The 11,639-nt window shown below is 36.9% G+C and overlaps 1 protein-coding gene across 1 annotated transcript in view; it reads left to right on the top strand.

Moving 5' to 3' along the window:
• Positions 1–6,337: 6,337 nt before the first annotated feature.
• Positions 6,338–11,639, top strand: part of cdon (cell adhesion associated, oncogene regulated) — a 41,661-nt gene continuing 36,359 nt past the window's right edge. Inside the window, exon 1 of the mRNA XM_079874617.1 lies at positions 6,338–6,790. The gene's annotated coding sequence lies outside the window, so the exon portion shown is untranslated. The remainder of the gene's footprint in view (positions 6,791–11,639) is intronic.

Genomic DNA, 11,639 nt, shown 5'->3' with positions numbered 1-11,639 from the left:
CAAAAAGTACCTTTCTCTGCCTCTTCAATGACTTTCCTTCTTGTCTGATGTCACTTTTGAATCCTCCTCCTCTGAACCCGTTATATAGTGAACAATTTTAACGATCCAATCAATTTGACATGGATAATCCATGAATATTCTATTTCACAAAGCAAAATACCTACATCAGGTTGCAAAAAGGGTTGAACAACATTTTACGTTGATTTTACCCATTCTGCTGATGCATTCCACTCTAAAAATTTATATTCAAAGTAACTTTATAATTATATTATTGTGTTCGAAATTCATAAACATTGAAATCCAAACCCGTACAGTAGGATGAGTTATTCCAGACAGGATTTAATAAGCTAACCTTTGACATAAGGACACACATTCCTGTGCGAGGTTGAGGATTCTCACAGGTTTGATTTAGCTGTGTACTCTGACCTCTGACCCCTGAGTCTAACCCAAAGCCCTGATGGCACTCCTGCTATCTCTAATGACCTTTTGATAGTGGGAGAGGAGGAGAGACAGTGGAGCATCACGGCCCCCGCTGGAAAAGTCAACACCACCCTGTCTCGCTTTGCAGCTCGTAAACACTCTGTTGACAGCGATCAGATCCTGATTATCCCGGGACACACACTCACACAAAGCAAACAATAAACAGGACCGTGGGTTGAGCACCTGACAGGGATTTGTGATACAGTGGCTAATTTTAAGGTGCTTGAAGTAAGGAGGTCTTAGTTTTGGGTCTGACTGTGTTTTACAGTTCCACTAAAAAAGCAGGTGTGAATAAAAAAAAAATAAAAACAATAAAACAAACAAAAAACAATTTTATTATTTGGTCATTAATTGGCATAAAATCATTGCAGTACTACAAATACTTAATGTATAAAAATTTTACATTTTAAGTAAACTTCATTGTTTTTTTATTCACATAACTATAATGAAAATGAGATTCATTAGCATTTTGGCAAAATGTGCATAATGTTCTTGAAAAAAAAAAATTCTACAATTTCTATTTTTAAGCAATGTTTTTCTTCTTTTGATATTGGGGTAAATATGATCTCAAAAGGTTTATTTGCAAATTCAGGGGGACTTATTACCACAACATCTCTAATTTATTGATTTAAAACAATCTTATAAGTTGCAATCATTATTTGATGAGTTCTGTTGACATTGTAATGTTTAATATTTACAAATTTCAGTGTTAATTTTTTTATTTTGAAATAGTAACTTAATGAAATTGTCTTGATAACTTTAAAAATTAGCCGGTGGATTTTTCTAGTTCCCAGCATGCTTTGCATAGGAGTGGATAAGGAATATAATATATTTTAATTAAGTGTTATTTTATGCGTTTGTAGTAAAGGGAAATTATATTTGAGTTTTTGTGGTTGTCATTGTGCTGAAGAGTGGAGCTTATGTTGTTAGTGGCTAAATGAAAGTATAGGCTATATTGAAAATATGAGTGTTAAATGCCAGTGACCAATAATATCTTACTTTGTTATTAAATCTGCAAGCAAGTGACAATTGGTATATGCTATGCTAACTGTTTATTTGAACTGATATAGATAAGATTATGGTTCCAGAGCCAAAACTCAATTATGTGGATTCCCTCCTGAAAATAATGTGTATATGCTATTAATTATTAAAGGAATAGTTCACCCAAAAATGAAATGAAATTTACTCACCCTCAAGCCATCCTAGGTGTACATGACTTTCAGCGAAACAAAATCAGACTAATATTAAAACATATCCTGACTCTTCCAAGCTTTAAAATGGGAGTCAATGGTACCCTAGATTTTAAAGCCCAAAAAAGCGATGTGTTTTTGTAAGAAAAATATCCATATTCATAATAGAAACTATAATTACTGGCTTCCGGTAATAGCTGAGTCTAGTTCCAGCAGAAGAGTGACCTCTGACCCGACGCATGACGTAGGATGTAGGAATAGCATAAAGGTGAGAGTAGACGCCTCTCGCGGTTCAAACAAATAGGGCTAAGCAACAACCTCAAGCTCCTCTTCTCTTATATCGATATCCTCCAACATTTCTTTTTAAAACTTCTCAGTTTAGACTTCTAATTCGTGACTTCTGTGTTCGTCAATACATCATGAGTCGGGTCAGAGGTCACTCTTGCACCGGAACTAGACTCGAGTATGGCCGTTACAAGAAGCCAGTGATTATAGTTTATAAAGTTATAAAGTTGGAGCCATATAGATTACTTTTATGATGGATGGATGTGCTTTTATGGGCTTCAAAAATCTAGGGTACCATTCACTCCCATTATAAAACTTGGAAGAGCCAGAATATTCTTTATTATAAAGGTCCTTGCACACGGAGTCCAAAATTTTCGTATGCGTTTTTTCATGTTTGTCATTCAGTGTCTCTGAATTGTCAACACACCTCTCAAAAGACGCAGAAAATCGAACTCGATCCAAATATTTTATGACGGACGAAAGTTTCGCAGGCAGTGTGTAAATGTGATTGACACAACGTGAGGTCGTATTTATTTTTTAACGTGCGAAAATTTCGGACGAAAATTGCAAGGACCTTAACTCTGATTGTGTTTGGCTGAAAGAAGAAAATCATATAGACCTAGGATGGCTTGAGGGTGAGTAAAGTATGGGATCATTTTCATTTTTGGGTGAACTTAATGTTCCAAAACATTTGTTTTAAAAAAGAAAAAAGAAACGATACCAAACACTAAGATTAGTTCAGAACTCATATTTATGAATAAAATAAAGGCTTTTCAGAAGCGTTCTCATTCTGAACTGACATGTTGGTATGAGAAACCGAGACTGCAGGACCAGAGGGGAATCTCTGTACCGGCTTCACTTCCCAGCATGGCTCCGGCCTCTCTAAATCTCTCGCTGCTGTGCCTGACCCCCTCCAAACTCTTTTGTATGAAGACCCCTGCTCACTGTGGACTGCCAGCTTTCTGGCCTTTCACATGAGACTGTGTCAAATTATTCCCCTCGAACTCCCCCTCCTCTGAGCAGTAGCTCTCTCTTTCTCACGTGCACGCACACACTTCCACCAGCGCAAAACACAAAGCCAGAGACAAGGAGGGCAAAAGAGAGGTAATGAACTAGAGGAGGAAAGATCTCCGACCTGAACAGAGAGATGTAACATACATGAGCAGTGTGTGGAAAGGTCTACACTTACTCTCCAGGAGTCTGGTTCATGCTAACAGCTTTGATTTCATTCCAGGACCTGTCGAATCCACGCAGCCCAACACACAGGCCTTTAGAGTCGGCGCAGGGCTCACGGACAGCATGCTGCTCTTGGCTTGGGCTGAGCTTTCTTCCCTGACAAAATCCCATTCAAGAAGACGAAAAGCTCAGAGAGGTGAGAGGAATGGAACTGGTGGGGTTAAAGGCCGATAATACGGACTGGAAAAAATGTTGAAATCATGTCCAGAACCACAATGTGTGAGGAAAATTAAAGCTACGTTCTTAAAAATAATGGATACATTTGGGTGTTTTCGCAGCGAAGCCATAGAAGGACCATTTTTGGTTCCCCAAAGAATCTTTTAGTGAACAGTTATCAAAAGAACTTAGTATGAAGAACATTTTAATAATCTAAAGAATGTTTTTCCCACTATAAAGAACCTTTTGTCCAATGGAAAGGTTCCATGGATGTTGAAGGTGCCCCAATGAACCATAGATGCCAATAAAGAACCTTTATTTTTAAGAATATTAAACAGTAAGAAAACATGAGGGGCGCTTGCTGTCGCCAAGTTGTTGGTGGTCATGCAGGTGTTGCCAAGCGGTCAATGGGTGTTCAACTGAATGGTTCAAAAGAGCCCACCTCAAAATTCTATGCTAAGATAATAATCCCTATAATTATATTATATTCCTATATGGCTCAGTTTTCATTAATATTTTCCCTTTTTATCATTACCAGGCAAAAAGTCTTATCACTAGGAATTGGTGATACATTTTACTTTTTGATCCAACATCAAGTACTATCAAGAATTATATAATTGATATAAATACCAATACCTGTATAAAACTGTAGAGCATTTGAGTGATTTGTGGGATTAAAATGGGTTATATGGTCATCAATATTAAAAAGCAAGCACTGACATTACTCCTTTGTTTTCAAAGAGAAATAGAAAATATTTAAATAGAAAAAAAATATTTTGCAATATGACTGTTTTAGTGTATTTTGACCAAATAAATGCAGCCTTGGTGAGTATAAGAGACTTTTTTCAAAAATATACAAAATAATTCTTGATTATTCTAAACTTTTGACTGGTAGTGTATATACTACAAAAACCTATGAATAACCAAAAGAAAAAAAGAAGAAGAAAAAAAGTAATATTTAGCTTGGTTATTATTTTCTCTATCACTTTGATAAGCATCAAACTGTTTTGTATGAGCCACTGGAAAAATAGTTCCTTCTGAATGCAGATATGGTTAATTTCCCCAGTTCAAAGTTTATAATATGCATTAACATTCAGGTAAAAAAAAAAAAAAAAATTATAATTCATATTTTTATGTGAGGATTGATCTGGTCATCCCTACTTCAACACTAACAATGTGTGACGAGTTACATGCCAAATGTTAATACTAATAATTCAATCACTATATAGGTATCTGCAAATAATAACAGTGATGCAACCACCACTAACAAGTTTATAAGGTTTGATCATTATTTCACAATATGTATTGACAACAGCTGTAAATCTGTTTCAAATAAAAATCAAAAGGGAGAAAAGTGGGGAGCTAGGGGCATGTTGGCATGTCCAGATCCTCTCAAGCAGAATAAAAAGCAGCAGTTGTCAGATAAGAGGGCCTTCACACTCCATCAGCTCTCTCTCTCTCTCTCTCTCTCTTGTCAGGAATATATAGGCTGTTCAGCTTGGCCGAGACCACAAACATTATGTTTCTCTGCAGACCTGGAAGGAACTGAATCACTCCTTCCACTGGAATGGGCTGTCAGAAAGCAGGCGGCACCTGCTGTCCTCCCGTCCGGGTGGGCCGTCCCATCACCGGCCTAGTCCAATTATTACATGTGCAAAGATTATTAAGTTATTTACACATGCCCATACACAGAACAAATGACTGTTTCACACACAAGCTCAGGCACACAGCACATTCTGGCTGTACACACACACACACACACCAGTCAGCCACACCTGAACTTCTCCCCCCCCCACACACACACCCTCATCTCACAAAATAGTCCCAGCCAAACAACATAAGCTACGTCCAACCAATGATCCTAAGCCCAAAAAATGATCCACAGAATGTAGCTACTCAAACAAGGCACACACTCGTTTTAAACAGGCGCTATAAAAGCAAATGCTATGCTGTTCTTAATCCATGTTATGGTCTTTTTAAACTCTGTCCTTTTTTTGTAACTGTCCTTGTTGGTGAATGACTGAGGAATGTGCTCTGTACAAATATATCACATTCTTCCTGAAAACTCCTGCATTGCTGAGGATTATGGAGGCATAAACAGGGACACCACCTGCCAATCGCAACAACATCTGTCTCAGTAGCGCTCAGTAAACGTTCACCTTACACAGGCTTAGAGCAATGGAAAAAATATGAAAGAAATTAATTCAATTAGCTGTAGATGTAAACTGATAGATCAGTGAAATTTTAAAACAATCAGTTGTGTGATAAAAAAAAACACTTATATATATATTTTTTAAATACTTGTACTTGTCTGTAAGGAGAGAGAGAAGAGAGATTAATACATTTATTGCAATGAATTGATCAATAAATTGATGAAAGATTTCTATTTAATAAATACTTTTAAATAAATGCATTTAATAAATGCATATAAATGCTGTTTATTGAACTTTCTATTCATCAAAGAACCCTGAAAAAAGTTCTATTTGACTATATTTCCACAAAAATGTTAAGCAGCAGTCAAGTGTTTTCAACACTGATAATAAGAAATGTTTCTTGAGTAAATCAGCACATTAGAATAATTTCTGAAGGATCATGTGAATGAAGACTGGAATAATGATGCTGAAAATTCAGCTTTGACATCACAGGAATAAATTACATTTTAAAATATATTCATATAGAAAACAGTTATTTTAAGTTATTTATTACTATTTTTACTGTATTTTTATATTCTTTACAAACGTGTAATTATTTTGGAACAAACCTTATTGTAAAGTGTTACATTTTTCAATTAAATATCCTAGTATTATTTTATTATTTTAGTTAAAAAACCAAGCATATAAATATCACTAAATTAAATATCATTTGAATAAATACTGAAGTGAAAATAATTCCAGTCTGACAAATGCAAGCTGAGGATGATTGGGGTAATGTTGGGTATGGGGTAATATTCATTAAAGGGCGCGCGCGCGCGCACACACACACACACACACACACACAGAGGCAGTAGAGTAGGGCAACCCCCTGCATACTGAAGCTCTGCCCTGCTGCTGTAGGGCTGGAACATTCCTGCTCTGACGAGCTACAGAGCAATATGATCCCCTCTCTCACTCTCCGTGTGTGTAGAAAAAGACAGTAGTAGTAGAGAGAGAGTAAATGTGTGCAGGGGAAAGAGAAGACAAAGTGAAACAGTTAGACGAGTAGGGTTCACTTACTACGAACTTCACCGGGACCTGAAGGTTTGAGTACGTACTTTGACTTTGACTCGGCTGTACGTCCTGGACAGAGAGCAACGCAACGGCATATCGCTAACGTTACTCCTTTTCCCGTTGTTTTGCACTTTGCGCCCGCGTCTAATGGAGGGCCCCGTACGGATCTGCTATCAAGAGAATGTGTTTCATTGCTAGTGTGTCCGGCTGCCCGCAGCTTTTGCCCTCCTGTAAAAGGTAAGAAACTTTGGAGAGGCTTCACTCACCGCCACAGTGAAGAGACTCTTCCGCTGAAAGTGTGTAACAGTGCGAAGAGTTCATGTGTATTCACTCATTTATCCTGCACGAGACGCACTGCAAACACCATAGATGAGGAGAAAGTGTAAAGTGTTAAATATGATTTTTGTTCTGGAATGCATGAAGATAATTTTCCCCTCAGAACGTGTAGATGTGAAAACAAAGTTTTACACCAAACTCGACGTCACTGTAAACTGTGGAGATGTCAAAGTGTAATGTATTGGCATAAAGTTCCAAGTGAAAAAGTTTTGTTTTGGCATACATAAACAACCCTCTTTCCATATTGTAAAGAGTGTACAAACAAAGTTTAAAGTGTAGAAATCAAGAGTTAAAACAAACTATTTGAGTGTTACAGGATGTACAGTAGTGTAGACAGCGTAGAAACAAAGTTGAAAGACTTGAAACACACTATTTGAATGTACAGTGTAAATTGTAATTGTATAGGATGTAGAAACAGAAATGTAAAAAGGGTGCATCAAACAACATTTATTTTTTAAAGTTTATAAAGTTTTTAGTGTAAATACAAGTTTACAGAGTGTATGTCTAAAAGATTTTATGTTGGAATGCATGAGTGTAAAGTGTGTTGAAAGTTTCTAGAGTCAGACTGTTCAAACTGTCCCTGTATAAAAGTGGCAAGTGTAAAAAAAACTTTCTATCCCATGAATGAAACCACTTCAGTTTTCCTGAGTTGACTTTAGTTTTTTTTTTTCTGACTTTAATCATAACTATAACCGTATGAACACAACATGATGTTCTTGTTGGCCTTGAGAGCACTCAGATTTATCTATGTAAATATGAAAACATAAAACTATTGGAAATGTTTTCCTCTGTGACAAGTGTTTTGTTTGTATTGTTAGTGTGTCCATAAGCACTTGTGTGTCTTCTAGGGAAGGGTTGGCTGTTGAATCCGTAAATAAAACCTTATACTAGTGTGCATAATCACTTAACATAACTGCTTTTTGCTGGCATTCCTCTGAAGTGTCTAAGTTGTCATCCATCTTATGTAATGAATGTATTTGTGATTGTACGTCTTTATTAACATGGAAAGAAGGTCATTTCTTCACCTCTATTGCAGTTTGATTTGAGCTATTTCTTGATGAAAACAAACCCCACAATATGTATTAGTCAGACCCCAAACACTCGGCTCTTTGAAACGAGATACCTGTGAGACAGAACCCATGTTTTTTTTGTTTTTTTTCTTTCTGGAAAATAAATAGCAGTTGAACAAAAGACAATAAAATAGAAAAATTGAATAGAGAATTTACAGAATTGGTTATTTTAGAGCTGCATTTAAATAACACAAGTGTCATAATGACCTATTAGTTGAATTTCAGTCCTTGCAGATAAAAGGTTTTTTTAAACTACACCGCATTGATTGAAATATGCTTAAGATGAAAACATTTTAGTTTTTTTAAAGAGACAAACTGCTGGAATTTGCTAATATTTTAAGGCGTGCCGATAAGTTGGTTAAAAGCGATTTAAGGAAATATGTCAATATTTATAAAAACCTCGCAGCTGAAAGATCAAACTCTCTAACCCAAATTCATATTAAATGTCTCATAACTGTCACAGTGTAATAGATAGTCTTATGTTTGATGGGTTGTCATATCTTTGGTATATTCATAGGCTTTTGTAGATTATTTAAAAAAAAGATTGTTTATTCGCATACTTATGTTTATGATTCCGGGAGCAGATAGAGGTTTGTATCTCTGTATTGTTCCTCCTGTGGGCGTAATGACTCTTTTGATCTTCTGCTTCTAAAGAGGCGTAAATGGATGCCTACATGTGGCATGTGAGTGGCTTTTGTGTGATCAAGAGAGGTTAGGACAACATGACTGCTGGGTAACAAAGCCCTCATGCTTTCTGCTCGGGAGAGAAAGAGGCTGAGAGATCGTCTCAAGATACCAACACAATAAAAGATTTAAAAAGTGCTTCCCAGGAAAAGGCAAGTGTTATGAATGATCATAAGAATGTGATTTTTTTTAATGATTATTTTCGCTACATTCACAGCCCAAACCATATATTTATCTGAAAAATGCTGTGTGGTTACGTTGCGGTATTTTATGGGACATGTGAAAGGCGTAGAGAATTAAGGGATGAGAGACTGTAGGACAGCGGAGTGAACTTTTATCATGTCTTTATTTTTGTCCAGGCAGGAATGTTGAGCTTGGTCGCATATCATCCAACTTGTTCTCTTTCACCTGTTGGCTCTCATTTTTTTCGACGATCTTCACAGAATAAAGTATGTCGAGAAAGACAACTATGCTGATGGGTTAAACATATGCTTATCATCTCATCATAAACATAATCACTACACAATAAAATCTCACTTTGCACAGTTGGAACTGTCTAAATTGTTTCCTGTCGCTCTAGTTAGAGATAAAACCATGTTTAGAGTTCATAACCACAAATATATACAGCTTGAGTTGTTGTGTGTTATATGTTTTGCTGTGGTAGAAAGTTTAGTTTTGTTGTTTCGGTCATATTTTTGGTTTGCTCTCAATTCCCATGTGACTGTACAGTTCAGGATGTCACTTTCCCTTCATATTGGGAAGTTGCCTAGTTTTTGCTTGTTCTGTTATCAAAGCGAGTAGAAACGTAATTACTTTTTCAGTATCTTGACAATGGCTCGGCTGTCTTCAAAACAGTAACTTTTACAGTGCTTTTTTTTAACGAGTAGCCTTTAATTTTCATAATGCTACATCACTGTTATGTGTTTGAATTGCACACATAGCTTTAGAGTTGAGTGAGTTGAAGAAAGGATTCTAGGGAATCAGTTTATTCACATAGTAATGTAAATGAACCCATTTAATTTGATACCTTTTTTCTTTTAACTTTTTTTTCTTTTCTTTATCGGTTTAGTTTTAGTTTAAGGCTGTCACTCTGTTTGAGAAACCCCTTATTGTTTTGTTGCCAGAAAAATATAAAATATTGTATATTTATATAGTTATAAAAGATAATGCCTATGTATCTACAAGTATTTGAATATACCATGGAGATGTTTCACCATCCCTCTTATTTATTTTTCATCAGCTTAAAAAGAGAAGGATGAAAAGGAAGTTTTCCGGTCCTCTTCCTCTGTCACATTTGATCGTTTACTGATAGTGTTTATTAAGCTCCCACATCTCAGATGAGATCTCCTTTTTCTACCTGGTACTAGAATGATGCCCGTATGCCTTCACTGTTTCAAACTGACTTTTCTTACATAGGGGCTGCACTTAGAATCTGGAAGAGTTGATGTTCCAGAAAGCAGAATATATTCCTGAAAATTTTTCATTGACGCTTTGGGCCACAGGTGGGCACCTTCAGAGAACCCATGCTCAGAGACTCTCAATCTGAGTTTTGCCCTGGAGGGGGGAACGAAAAAGCATTTCCTGTTAACTCACCCACTCATTCTTTAGTTGGAGGATTACTCGTTTCGAAGGTCACTCTTTTTTCCCACATCTTAGCATTTATCTTGCTAGATAATTTGAAGTACTCGTCTTCAGTTGCTTTTGCTTTCCCGTTTTGTTCCTTTTCACGTCTGTAGTCAAAGCCCTCATAGCCTCCTAATTAAAGTCTCCCTGTGGTGAAAATCAAGCTTTTAATGTTGTGTTTTTAATTTGCTTTAAGACAAACCATGTGCAAATTCATAAGCACACACCATTGCTGAGTATTTTCTCCTTAAAACTGCAGTGACAGTCTCAAAAACGCGGCTTGAAATCGCTGGTGTTTTTGACGTCACAAACTACCTTGTAACCAATCACGTCAACGTGTGATCGTCAACAAGTGGATGTCTGAGCTGGTGTGAGTGAGTGGAGGCGGGGCTAATCTGCATATTCATCGAACTGCGTATACTAAGTGAGGCAAGGGTGTAGAGTTACATTCAAGCTATTTTAAGGCATGCATCTTTTTTTTTTTCAAAGAAAAAACTTTTAAATATGTCATTTTGGTGATCAAAGATGAGTTTTAAGGGATAACATTTTTGACTACAGGGGGACTTTAAATGGCTTGATGACATTTTGTGATTGTAAAGTCATGACCCATCAGTGTTCCTTCACTAATTATGAGCATTTATAAATCATTAGAAGGGAATCGGTTATCCAGTGCAGACTGGAGCTAAACGCTGCAGTTCTATTTAGAGCGCTAGAATAATGTTTGGCCGTTTAGAGAGTTCTGGGTAATGATAAACACATGGGGCTGTTGAAAAGGTATGCTAATTGGCCAATTTGAATGTAAGCATGTGTAATGATTCGGACCTAGTGATGGACTTTCCAGTCATTCTGGTGGTCTGTCGTATTTTGTCGCATGAGTTGAAAACTCTGCTTTAGATCAATACATGGGCAAGCATAAACCTTGTCTCTGGTAAGGACTGTGGTTAATGTGAAAGATCAGACTGGGGAGGAAGAGGCAGGCTAGTTTTCATAAAAATGGATTGAGCAGTTGAAGTTTTCTGCTAGTTTTTTTTAGTTCCATCTGTGTATTCTTGGGCTGTGGGCAGGATAGAATGTAAATGCACATTAAAAATGAGTGATGAATGTGTTTGAGTAGCTTTAAGCGGCAGTCCGGGCGTGTTGCCGTGGGAGACTTGAACGAAAGAGAGAAAGTTGGAGAGTCAGTTAGGGGGCACTCGGTATTCAGAGAGTCATCCTCTACCCAGCCTCTGTTGCCCAACAGATGTTAGGCAGCTTTTTTTACCCCCACTCCGGGTAGGGAGGGATGAAAGTGATTTCGTAGGGTTATGTGGTTTGGTTTGAAGGTTTATTTAGCTTTGGGCCATGAACTTTGCTCTCAGCATCATTCCGAGATT

The sequence above is a fragment of the Squalius cephalus genome (genome assembly GCF_949319135.1).
Source record: "Squalius cephalus genome assembly, chromosome: 6".
Lineage (NCBI taxonomy): Eukaryota > Metazoa > Chordata > Actinopteri > Cypriniformes > Leuciscidae > Squalius > Squalius cephalus.
This window is presented reverse-complemented; position numbering and strand designations above follow the sequence as displayed.